We start from the raw sequence: 14088 nt of genomic DNA, 5'->3' as shown, positions 1-14088 counted from the left end.
AAAAAATGTCTACTCAGAGTGGTTTTTATAAAACACTTGGAAAAAGTCCAAACTTGAAACCACAGATGTGACTTACACAGAAATGAAGCAAGACAGCCATGCAACTAAACAAAATAATTATAAGGTAGGTGATCTAGAATCTGTCTTTGCAACTACCACAAATTGTCCCTCTACAAATTCTTGCAAAGGTTCATTTTTGCGTTATGTAAGAAGATACTGTGGAAGATTAATTGAAATTTGTGATTTTATTTTGTTTAAGGAGACTAAAGAATAGCCAAGTCTTGACATTTTTTATTTTTGCTTCAGCTCTTGGATATTGCGTTTTCCCTTCTGTCTGCACTGTTAGATTAAGGTGTATCTTTTGCATTGAATTCTCATTTTATTTCCTGTCCTTGTTTTCCCTTTAGTCCCAGATACCCTTGACTTTTATCTTTAATTCCCTCTGATTACCTTGTTTGCAAGGAGCCACACCTTTCCTTTCGTTCATCTCACTGTGGAATGGAGTTAAAAGCTGACCTTCACACTACAGCTCTCCTCAGCTCACTGCCCTCATGACAAAAGACAACGAGGTCTGTGTAGCATAAGTACTAAAAATAGGAAAGAGAATTATCTAGGAAGACTACAAAAGCAAAAGTTACTCCCCTGATCTGGCATCTGAAGTTGTTTCTAAGTTTCTACTGCCTTTTTTTTTTTTTTTTTTTTTTTTTTTTTTTTTTTTTGTGGCCACTCTCTACTCTATTTTGGTATTTCCCAACATTTACTTTTTCATATGTAACATCTCTTTACTTCAGGTACTCAGATTCAGTATGCTAGGTACAAATTGATTTTTAAACAATTTTGAACTGAATAATTCTGGATTTTAATGTAAAGCAAACGTAAGTGCCAAATTCAAAGCAAGGCAGCATGTAGGCCAAAGTCACCAGGACATTTGGAGGCAAACTAGGAGACTAGGGTTTAAATCTTAGTAACATTTCAAGCACCCTTAGATTAATATTTCTATGCTGTCTTGTATGGATGAGAAAATGAGTGACTTGCTCTGAAAATCAAGAACTACAATAAATGCAAAACTAAAAGAAAACTCAGACTAGCAAAGGTGGAAGTTAACTTCTTCAAGGGTGCAAAAGAAAAGTTAGTTTTGGAAAACGTGGTCCAGATTTTATTTTATATGACAGATTATACTGAATCATCTCTGTCCTAAAGAAGCTGAGGTCATAGTCATGAGATGCCAACAATCTCCTTTAGTTCTCTTGATTTATATTAGAAAAGTGAACTACGGTACAGTATAGAGAAGAAAGCTACCAGTTCAGCTTTTTTTTTTTTTTTTTTTTTTTTTTTTTACATATACAAAAACAATTTGTTTGTCTGTATTACCATATCCTTGGGACATTCTGTAAGTAATGTGTAAATTCTTGTTTTTTTTTCACTGTCCAGGTCCAAATTAAGCCCCATGTCAGGCAGCCAAAGCTAAAGTGACTATTAAAGAACAACCGAAACTAAACTACATATTGATCTTTCCAATTTAAACCAGAGCAAATTTCATTTTGTGGGAAGAGATATGAAACAGAGATCTGGGGATTGCTTAGCTGAGTTGTGGATATGCAAGTCAGGGTAGGGAAACACTGTAGTTTAAACCATAGGGAAAAATGTAGTTTACAGGCATTGGCTTAAACATGGAGCTATGTGAATGCAGCTGTATTGCTTTCAGGGTCAGTACAAGATGGAAAACAGAACAATAGCCTTTTTGTGGTACAGAATGTGAGGTATGAAAGCCTGTGGCCTTACTACACCTACTGAAAATAAGAGCATACAGGTAGACCACTAGCTTAGGTCTGACACAGCCAACAGGGAGATAGGGCTAGGAAGTCCAGTCAAAGCTGAACCTCATGGGGCTCTGTGTTCTGTGCTCCCTGTTCAAGAAGGGCTCTTCTTGATGTTTACTGGCCATTACACCAAAGACAAGACTCACTGGTGGAAGGTGCTGAAAGGCTCTCCAGTAGCTATACAGGAAATGACTCAGCTCCAGCAGGACTTCCAGTCCCTGGATTGGTGCTGGCAGTGATTAGGCTGGGTTGCCTCCACCAGAAGCTTTCATTTCTTTCTGTTTCTCTTTTCCCTGTGCACCTATTATCAGTGAGATGATATGGAAAGTTGAATATACAACAAATGGAGAAAGCATGTTCAGTACTTTCCCAGGACTATAGCTTGGTGAGGCTGCTCAGTCAACGATGTTAATGAGAATGTTGACTACAAAAAGCATTTAGTCAAATATGCAGTGGGGAGTGGAAAACTGACCAGTGAAAAGTCACAGAAATGTACAAATCCTATGGAAAGGAGGCAAGTTCCCTAGGGTAAGTGCAAGGAAACAACTAAAAGCAAGTAAGAAACTGATGAAAGAAGTTTATTAAGAAGTACTTCCTATCAAGATTGCATATTAGACAGTGCTAGTCCCCCCAGGGAAATTCTTGCATTATTTAAAATTATACTTGATAAAGCCTCATAGAATATGGTGGGGGATATCAGTTGATTATGGAATAAACTGGACCAACCACGTCTTTCCCAACTCTGTTCACTACAAATCTGAAAACTTTGCCTCCTTTTGAAATAATTTCTTCTGTTTGCACTGCCCTAGACATAGCAAAGAATTCCAGGTGTCTGTAGTGACCCCATAAGCCTTCTCAAAGACAGGCATGGTTCACAAAGCCAAGCAAAGAAAAAGAGGCACAGGAAACATCCTGTGAAAAAAATCATTACTGAATAACAGCGTCAGAAGTAAGGTAGACCTGTGGGAAAAGGTACTTGTAGTTTTTGTAGGTATGCTTTCTCCAATCTAACCTTTTAAATCAATTGCTTTCTTGGAAGTGACCTGCTATGGAAACTGCTATGGAAAAGGTAGTAGGGAAGGGGTAAAATACTACTCAGTCTGCACATCAGACTGTTATGCAAAGTGAATCTCACTATGAATTTGTGCAAATTTCAATCTCCATGGTGCTCCAGGTACTTAGTGACAATGTAGGTTGGCTGATACAGAAAGGTTTTAATACTCAGTGCACTGTATAATATTTTCTATTTAAGTCTCTGAATATAAGGTAAATTGAGGCTTTAACCCCACATTACTGATCAGAAAACTGATGATTTTACTGAGTAGTAAAATCATTACCCAAGATTGCAAAGAATGGCATCTATACAGATGAGACTGGAGTTCAGGAACTTCTGGCTTCTGGTTCTGTCTGGTCCCTTTCATTTCTGACCATCCTTTCACACAGTAGCTCTGCTTCGGTCCTCAGTCACACCATTCGATTTCAATGACTTTGTGCTCTCCAGTGCCTTTTACTGAGCAGGGAGAAGGCTGATGTGAATGTGTGAGCCCCTTCTGTCACTGCATGTCAGCTGTGTCAACCTGGGATTACAGCTGGCACTGTTCTTTCTGGAGGCAATAAGATCAGAAAAGCACAAAGTTGTTGTTCAAGCCTCTGATCCCTCAGGCAAGATGTTTGTTTGCTCTCTCTCACTCTATGAGTGTGTGTGTATGGCGGAAGGGGGGGGGGGGGAGTGTATATTAAAGAGAGAGAGAGACAGGGACAGAATGGGAGGGAGAGAAAAAAGAGGCTATATTATAGCAACTCCATTTGACCACAAAAACTGAAACAGTACTAACCCAGGAGAGAAACATAACTATATTAATGTCTGGGAGTTCATTGCACTGTGCTGTCTAGTGGAATTCCTACTTTCCAGCAATCTTATTTAGCCCGATTCTATATCTGAGAAATATTTCTCCATCTTTCTCTGCACTACATTATACAGATACATTATATGTTTCTGCAGATAACTGAACCCATTATAATTCATCTTCCTTTAGCAAACAAGAAATCTATCAGAAATTTTTGATGAGATTGCTTATGCTTGGTACCTGGGCATTTATACAATCATGGACCAGTGGGCACAAACGGGTAGAATCATTCAGGTTGGAAAGACACAGTTCACAGCATTTGAATATTCAGTCAGGATAATCATGCTTATGTGAGCAGCCACAGACTTTAGCCTGGAATTGTTAGCAAGACCAAGCTATCAGGACATAGCTACATCTCGTCAAGTGGAATGACTGTTCCTGGAAAATAGCATGGTGATGACTTTACCAAGAAGTGTGCTGGGTGTCAAAGAAATGCAATGGAAAATAACATGCCCTGGATCCCTCTGGGAATGCAATACACCTGTTTTTCACCACTGTATCTCAAGGATGGATTCAAAGGCCTGTAGTGACTGTAGGAATTTTATCCTAGTATTTAGGGAAATTCCTCAGCTCAAGGGGTTTGTATCAGATGTGAGAAGGGTGAGAACACCTACATAGAAAGATGCATTAGTGCCCTATGGATACTATATCTTGGCATACTTTGAGTCATTATTTTGACATATAGCACGTCTACAACTGGGGAAATGTAAAGCTCATTTCCTCCCTAGTTATACTACATACCATACTGCCACTGTCAAAGGTTAACATGGCCTTTTATAAATATTCATTCTGTGTTGGTAGAATTTCTCTTACAGGCAATACTAGTCTGTAGGACTAAGCTTAGAGGAAAGAACTGCAATTTGAGAATCAAGATCATCCATGGAAAAAGAACCAGAGATGGAGGAAAAGTTAGAGATGCCCCTTAACTGCCTAGGTTTTGTTTTGTCTTGTTTTGTGTTAAATTTTTGCTGAGTGATGTGCTTACAATGTAGCACAGTAACTTCTATCAAATTCCAGCTGAAGAGGGAGCTGGAATATTTCCACATCATTGTGTCTCCCCGGATGAATTAATGGGGGAAAAAAGAAAGCATTTGCTTTCCTATGAAGTAATGCAAATGTAATGACTGTAGACAAGATATAAACATGTACTGTTTATGTGACCTTGTGTTTCAGGTCACAAACTAAGCTCAAGAATAGAATAAAACTTCTCAGAAGAACATATTTCAAGGCACATTTTTATTGTTACCATGGTGGATTTACTATCATTCTCTGAAGTATCATCCACTTGTTTGCTCTCTGGCTCAAGAAGCTGATTAGATGGACAAGCAGGCTCTGATAGGACAGAATAGAAACCATTCCCAATTCAGGACCATTGGAGAGAAGTGTCATTTGGACCATTCTAGCAAACTTTATTCTTTTGTATTTGTATTCACCTGTAGATTGGACATGCTGGACATCTAGTCTGATGTTCAACAGTACATACAGCAATATAATACATATCCCTGTGTTTTTAGACTGCACTGACAAAAAGTTTCCTCAAATTGTCAGTGCTTTCTGACAGCAATTTCTTTACCCAAGGCTACAACCAAGAGAAAGTATTTTGGCTAACTAAAATCTAACATTGCCTCTGTGACATGTATTTAAATGTTAGAACAACCTTATGTGGCTGTTATGTGGCATTACTAAAAGACTGCTATGTAAACATGTATGTTATTCCCATAGCTCAAGGACTCTCTGTGGGATCCTACATAGGAATTAGAAAATCAAGGCTACTTGCATGAAGGTACCATTCTATATGTACAATTCCTTAGGTAAACTCTTTCTTCTTTCAGTCCTACTGCTGATAAATAATTCTGTACTATCTGTTCCACCTGGTTAGCTCACACTCCTCTATAAGAAACTAAGCATCTCCTTCTTGATTAATGCTAAGTGTACAGAAATGCAGGTGTGTGATAAACTACCAGTCACGTGGGCTTGAGGTATTTGGTGAAGTTAAGGCTGTATCTCATGCAGAACGATTGTGTGCAGCATATTATAAAAGCCTGGACCAGTATTAAGAAACGAAACTCTGACAGGAAGGATGAGTATTGAAAGTTGCAATAGTCACTTTGTTCTTTTTTCCTCTGTCTTTCCCCTCCTTTGCCCTCAAAGACAGACAAGTCCTACCACACCTCCATGCAACTGGTTGGGCATAAGTACAACACTAAAAAGAACCACAGCATTATTCTTGTGGGAAAGCAAAAGACAAAGTATGCAGAAGTGAAACTGTGAGTGTAGTGGCAGCATTTACGTAACTTTTTTTATCATGTGAGATTCTATCCCATCATTCCGTATGGATGTGCATGCATTAACATGTGTACATGGGTGTTTCTGCACAAATTCGAAAGTACATTTGTCTGTTGGTGTCTTAGTATGCGTAAGTTTATATCTTAGTGGGTACAGGTCCCAAAACTGAGTGTTCATACCATGTATCCACATCTATCTGTTTTTCTACCTTATAAATACATTATAGATGTTATGGCCCTAGAGTGACAAGCTACAATCAACTCTTGATTTCATCAACTTGTCATGCTTTAATCATCCCTCTTGGCAGATCTTTCAACATATGTCACAGTACTCCCTTCAGAATGTGCTTCTCCAATGCTGTTTTATTAACCCTGTCTTTTTATATGTTTTAGCCTCATTATAAAACGCAGTAAATCTGTCAAAGGTACTTTACATGCCTTCTCTAATTCATGCTGATAGGAAGCATCTATGAGCTCATTTAAGTCCCACAAAATGAGTACGATATGGAAAATCAAAACCCACAAACAAGTGTATGACAGGAACTCTGGGGATCACATTCAACCCACAAGGCTAATCGAAATTCAGTGCTCTTGTTCTTAACTCATTACCCACTGACAGGGGCATTTGGATAGGAAAATATTAAAACCACAGCGGGATCTGGCAGTACCACAAAGACATCCCTTCAGCTTTCACATCAAACAATAGAATTTATTAATGACTGCAAGTGGTAATGTACAAGATCCATGTGCTTCTTCATGGAAACAACTGGATTCAGCCAAGTTTCTTATTACCTTGGTTTTGGTATCAGTGAGAGATCATAACAATCAAGTCTAAAGGAAGGAAAGGAGAACTAAAGGGCACAAGAAGGCAGAAACTTGAGTTGGGGGTGGTAGAAAGTAGCTGCCAAAAAGAAGAGATGCTAAAATCACTTTGGAGCAGACAGAAGGAGTTTGGGGGAGGAGAAGCCAAGCTCTGCGAAGACAGAAAGCTACCTGTTTCCTCTAATAAGGCTCATCAACCGAATATTTGGAAATCACTCAAGTAATACAAGACAAGCCATGCAGAGGTACTCTGCAAGGATAATAAAAAACTTAGAAAGGAAGAACATTTTGCAGTGACTCAGACATCCCACTTAGTTCTGCTTTTGAGTTTTCCTTGTTAATGTCCCAATTAGCATCAGACTTGGCATTACTGAGCTCATAAGAACTAATAATCACAGTATTTGCATATCATCTCCAGTATCAGAGGACATATTAGCTGAAGAAAGAATATATAGTCTTCTCTTAAATCCTCCAGTGATGATACTATTAGATTATCCAAACCTCTCCACCTTCTTGGCTAATGCATTACAAATTAAATAAAGCAAAGCTGGGAGAGGTAATATCCCTTATTAGGCCAATTGATACATTTTGAAAACACAGACAACCTTTCAGAAACACAGGACCTTAAAGAAAGCTTCTTTACAGAGGGAGAAAAAGAAAATGCCGCTAATGAAAGAACTAGGGGAACCTGCATATCCAGAAGCAAGGCTGCTTTTTGCTGTGGTACTGGACTGACTCATAAAGACTCTGTCTCCAGGAATCCTGCCTTGGCTATATTCGAAGACTATTACAGGTATAACACACTACTTCTCCATAATTAATTAAGGCATTTCTATTTCCTAAAAGATTAGTGTTATCTCTAGTTTGCATACAGGAGGTTAAGTTACCTGAGTTCAGATGGTCAATTGGTAACAAAAGCAGAGCTAGCTCAGACCCCTGCTCTACTCTCAGGAAATTTACCATGTCTCTATATTCAGCATCAAGCCTGTGAGACATACCCAAGCCAGAATGCACGAGGCATCCGGATGTAACCTTGTGAGACCTCGTGTTTCAGGGACAAGATGGGGACTAATATATAAAAATCGGCAGATATGCCTGGAAGCTGTTTCCTAGTGCTCCCCTGCACGCTTCACATCAAACAAATCCCTGCTAAATTTTGTCCTTAACAACTACAACAATCACTGCATTATCTGAGGAAATTCCTCATCATAACAAGCCCTTGTGTGTTTTGTGTAATTCCTTTACAAATAACCTTGAGCCTTGTGCATGTCCTCTTAATATCTCAGGAGAGGATCTCAGTTTCTCCTCCTCTCTTCCTCTCCTGCCTGCCCTCCCCCAACCCCCCAAATTATCTCTTGCTGTCTTCTGGGTGGTTATGTTTAATCTCAGGATTAGGCAGCAGCCTGCAGTTTGCCTTGAACATCTTATCAGCTTCCAAGAGACATTTACAGGGAGAGAAAGACTCTGTTTTTGATAGCAGTAATTGTATTTAGCTTGTAAGATACAAGGCTATTTATCTCATGGCTGGGAAATCACAGAGGGAGAGAAAGAAATTGTTGCTGATAAAACCTAAATAAAACCAGAAAGAACGAAGAAAAGAAAAGAAAAGAAACAACACCCTGCTCAAAGTCTCTCAAGTGGAGGGATGAGGTGGAAAAGGGACTTTGAATAAAAAGGTCACACCACTTTGGAAGGAGACTGAAAATATCAAGGGAAAGGTGATAAATGGCTCAGGTAGGACAAGAAATGACCTGTTTCAAAGGAGGCTATGAACTCTAGTTTGGCAGTCATGTAAAACTCAAAGAATTTGATTTGTAGAGATGTGAATAACCGTTTTTAGAGATACTGAGTACCAATACTCCATTTAAAGACAGATAAAGCTGTGAACAACTAGCATTTCTGACAATAAAGTCAGTTGTTATTTTTCACAGAAACTTCCAACTGCACCTATTATTAGACACAAGATATCAATACAACACTTAATATTTAAACCAACCTCAGTTTCCTTGCTTATTAAGTGCCCTTCCCTTTTCACATTTATAATATTCAGCTTCCTCTCCCTGAAACAGCTCACTTCTCCTTTCCCTCCATCCTAAAAGCCCTGTAAAATTCCTGATGCTCACGTAACTCAAGTTCTGTTTGGTCTACTGTACTGCTGCATGTTTTTTGCTTTCTTAAAATCCCTACAATAATTTTGGGTAGGTATTAAGGAAAAAAAAAAAAAAGTTATCATCCCATTAAGACATACTTAGCACTTCGTTGAAGTATCCAGTGGTCTTGGACCACTCCATCAGCAGAACTAAAAAAAAAACACATCTCCATCTGTATCTCTTTAGTCATAGATGTCTAGTAACAGAAAGATAAGGTGGAATCATGCATATTGTTGAATTGTATCAAAAGGGGATAATCAACATAAATATTTTACTTGTTTCCACCACTATGATTCCTTCTCTACAGTTAAAACAGATGAGACATGTAGTATCCATTAAATCAATACACAGATGTAATACATCATTTCAGCTGTCCCAAAACTAACCTTCTAGGTAATTTTCTCAAAGATGAAGGCGATAAGGTGAAAAATACTTTTAAAATGGGTAGTCACTAGATTTTTTTCTAGAGCTTCTCCTTTCATTTAAACAAAACACTGTAACCTTTGCCAAATATCTTCTGATACCACTGGAGTGGAACAATGTGCTGGAAAACCTCTTGAAAGATCATGTAGAAACTCAGCCAATTTTCTTCCATGCCTCACATCACCTCCCTGGTACTAACAAGCAATTGCCAATCTTTCCACTGAGTAAATGAAAGTGAGTATTGTTGGAAGAAAAACTTCATGCCCTTCACATTTTAGGTAGGTAAGACAACCTAGAGCACTATCATTTTAACGTGTGCTTCTGGAAAGCAATTTGTTTTAGGCAGCAGCAAGTGAGAAAAAGACTTTTTTTTTTTTTTTTCTCACAAACTCCTAAGGATGTAGTTCAGTAAAGACATTATACTGGCATAAAGCAGCCTTGCTGACAAAGGAAGTAAATTTATCTTCCCCAATCTCATGGACACTCACTTTCGCAATCATGTGCCCTCTTCTCCTGGGCCAGTTACAGGGGGGATAGAATGCTGAACAGAAGATGTGAGCAGAAATAATAAATTTGACTGTTTAAGCAACATGAGTATGAGATGTAGTAATGAAAGAATGAACTCCATTGTCCAGCTCTAGCTCTTAAGGCATACTCCTTTTCATCAGGAGCATGCCTCCGAGGTGTGCCTCCTAACACTCTCTACATGCTACACTTTGACATACTGAAATGCTCTCAGGGAATGCAAACTGGATTCCTTTCAAATAAAATTAACACAGAAGATACACTCCAACTGTTCAGGGACATTCAGTCCTGGAGACCGGAACTAGTCTGAAGAAAAACCTCATCAGGGGCCTCAGAACCAACTTTTTGTTTTAAAGACATATTCTTCGGAGGCCACAGAAGTTGCCAGAGCAGTCACAAAGTCCCTGAAGTTCTGTCATTGAGATCTAACTGTCCAGCTTCCTAAGATTCCTCACAAATGTGTACTTGAGACAGAGAATGAAGTAGGGGCACAGAAGACAAAATCTTTTTCTTATATTTCATGCCAATAGAACTGCAAATTAATGTCATTTGAAAGGGCAGAGACTCCTAGAAGAAGACAGAGATCACTCAAAAGAATGATACGGGAGAAAAATATAAAATCTCTACTGGGTGACTGAACTAATGAATTCAGATAAGAATCCAGTTGTTTAATGTTTCTCTCTAAAACATGCATTTCTTTAAATGACAGCATATTCCTGTCTCTTACCTCCCTTACTTTAATCTTCTCCTTTTAAGTATTACTCCAATGGAGACTTTTTTGTTGTTTTGTTTCACTCATACTTTCTCACTGTAAAGCTTCTCTACACCTAGTTTTGTTTCTTTTTCTACTGCAGAAGATGTAGTCATAGAGCATGGATGGAACAATAGCATGGATGGATGAAGGGGAACATCAGGCTCATTTCAATGTATGCTACAAATTTGGCAACATACATGTACAAAGTAATTCTTTGTGAACAGAGTGGAGAGGGAAAAAAAAAAAAAAACAACTCCCACCTCAGAACTAATGAAAACTTAGGCACTGAAGTATCTGTGTCAAGATAAAAAGATTGGTTTTTAACCCTTCTGGGAATTGTCAACTCTTTCCCAAACCTCAGGATTCCTGATTTGAATTCTTCTCACCAAATTTGAGTGCCTCAAATTTTAAGGGTTTCACTGTAATCTGAAACAACATCATGTCAGAAGCTTCATCTGCTTTAAGTAGCTTTCCTGTCTTACTTTTATCCCAAATTGACTCCAACTTCATCACCAACAAGATTAAGTTAGATTTAGAGAAGGCTCTCAGCAACAACATAAAAGAAAGAAAAACATCCACCAAGTACATACAATCTGTTATCTGGGACATACACCAAAAGTTGAGAGCATGTGAGACTGCAGAAGGGAGGCAGTCATTGAAAACTGCACTGTAGGGCACAAAAATTCATACGTATTCGTTAAAAAGGGTATACATACCCTGCCTGAGAAATACATTGCAATGATCAACTTCATGAACTAAGCATCAAGGAATTGGTTATCAATTCAGCCTAGGGATAAAGCCCATCTCCTTATTGCATGCTTGAAGGAGAGGAGAGAGAGCAAAACTAACACAAATAAATCATAAACGGCTCAACGGCTTTGCCTGAACTAAGTCACAACAGCTGAGCAGCAGACAGCAGTCCCACTGCAACTGCTGCTTGCTGTTTCTCGTTTCTCAAGAGCTTCGTCTCAGATACCTGCACTGGGTCACTGTTCAGAGTCTTATTGCCCAGGAAGAGAGACTCTGGTAGAATTGGAATGGTATGCACATTGAGTGATCATCTTTAATGACTGGGATTATTTCAGACCCAAAGCTTAGCCAAATTTAGCTTCAAGTTAATTCCCTCCTAATTTACAATTTATCTCTAGCCCTCTTCCTCACAAGAAAGCATAAAGCTTATGTTGCAGGTGGCTGAGATGTAATTGAATGTTATAAAAAACAAAATGTCAGCATCTGAATTGTAGGTTTGTTGCTTTTCTGTTTTCCTTCCAGTTCCTTGTCTTTTATACAAAGTTGCAAAAATGCATCTTTGGAGTCTTTGAATCCCATTGGGCTAATTTCATTTAATTTCAATTTAACTGAAGACCACACTTTAAGGAAAGCCAATATTCTCTCTCTGCTCATAATGAACATCAAACTTTTATTTGTACTTTCCATTGAGCAAGTAATTATGAGTCTAATGTACAATCCTTCAAAAGCTAATAAAACTCAGAGACGAGCATAGAAATACCATTAAGAATGCCATCCTGATGCCTGAAGTTAGCAGTATGTGTGATGACAAAGAAGATACTTTTACTATTTTGTCAAATTTGTGAACATTAGGCTGCTGCTCTGTTCAGGAAATTATGTACTTGTGAAATCGTTCATATTACAAGACAACATGGCATGCCCAAACACGCATGCGCCAGAAGTTGGTTTTTTAAACATTACATATAACAATATAATTGTCTCTTCCAGAATTGAATTAATTCTACGTGTAAAATACAGGATTCCTTAGATATTATTGCACAAGTTTGATACAAATTGCAGTTTCAGCAGTCTCTAGCTGAAACACACTGGATTAATCAACCCAAGCACAAAGCTTGTTCCAAAGCTGAAATTCTGCTGAATATCAGTTTAATCTCTGTATGAAAAATATTAGTTGCATGTTTAGTCTGTGAAAGACAACAAAATACTCATTTCAAAAGCTCCTGTTCAGTTGTATTTTAAGCCATTACTTCCCCAGAAAACTGAACTAATAAGGTTTGGTTTCCTGTCGTTGTTGGCTTCTTTCACTGAAGGTTTTTGCAAAGCTGAGACATCTGTAATGCCTTTTCATTATATGGATATTCTGTCATTTAACGTGAATTGAGATCAAGACACAGATCTTTCCTCTGGGAAGGCTGGAATGTTGCACTCCTCTATTGGTTATTTTCACTAGCCATGTAGGACCTTAATTTTTTTTTTTCTTCAGACTTTTGTCCCCTCTGTCAAATTTGGCTAAAAAATCCATTTGAAATCAACTGGAAAGAGCTAGGGAGAAACACGCACACACATAAAGTATGATCCCAAAGTCTTACTTTTACAGGGACGGGCTGAAAACTATATTCCCTACAAACAGCCAGAAACTGAAATACACACATGGAAAGGAAAAGGTGTGGAATGTAAAGGTGTCCTTTTCCCTTGGGGTACAACAGCCTATGCTCTATACTAACACAGAGCGTAAGATTAATGCTAATACTATAAAACCATACATCTTCTAATGAAAACACAGGACTATGTTAACCAAGGCAGAAGCAGAGGGTACTGAGGTATACTCCGAGTGTGATTTATTTTCCCTTTTAAAAAAGTCTCTAAAGCAATGTGATGAACATTTTGTTTCTTTACACCAGGGACTTACTACAACAAGTAATACAAGAAGAAAATTTATTCATGGGGTTTTTACTGTCTATAATTGGCTGCCAACAGGATCAGAGGCACTTTACCACAAAATAATTGATGAAAGGAGCAGAAGAAAGATGCTCAGTTTGGGCCTCTCCTAGCCACCCTATCCTCTTTAACCAATAGAAAGCAGAGTTAGAATCTAACTCAGCATGTTTGTCATTGCTTTCTTGGAAAGCTATTATTTCACAAAAATAATGATAATTATTAAAACGTACTCTTTTGCATATACAGCATCAAAACACTGACAAAGTATCATATTGAATATGAAGTAGAGAGCACCATAGAATAGATCACTTGTATTAAAAACTTCCCTTTGCATTTTCTGTGTAAGTGGAAGAGATGAAATTATCCCCTTAGAGTAAATTATTAGTGTCTGAGGTAAACAGTTAGGATATTTCTCATTATTTGAGGTTAAGTGGCTCATGGGCAACTCCTACACAACCAGCAAATTGCCTTATGTTTATCAGTAAATTCTTCCCTCTTCTATCCCAGGTCAGTTATGAAAGGAAGAACTAGAAAAGAAAAGAAAGAACCTAGAAAGGAAGAACTGGAAGTTGCGTAGACTTAATACTAGAAAGCAAAAAGACTGTCACTTGATCTTAGACAACCAAATGTGAATAAGAAGTATGTGGCTACCCTTGGAATTGTTTTCTTGTGCTCCTCCTGCCTTTTGTAACCATCCACATCACCAAGACTCAG

At 38.2% G+C, this 14088-nt stretch overlaps 1 protein-coding gene across 6 annotated transcripts in view; it reads right to left on the bottom strand.

Annotated features, from left to right (window-relative positions):
* Window positions 1–14088, bottom strand: part of NRXN3 (neurexin 3) — a 934456-nt gene that overhangs the window by 120691 nt on the left and 799677 nt on the right. The window lies entirely within an intron of this gene.

This window comes from Aythya marila, assembly GCF_965140915.1.
Source record: "Aythya marila genome assembly, chromosome: 5".
Taxonomy (NCBI): Eukaryota; Metazoa; Chordata; class Aves; order Anseriformes; family Anatidae; genus Aythya; species Aythya marila.
This window is presented reverse-complemented; position numbering and strand designations above follow the sequence as displayed.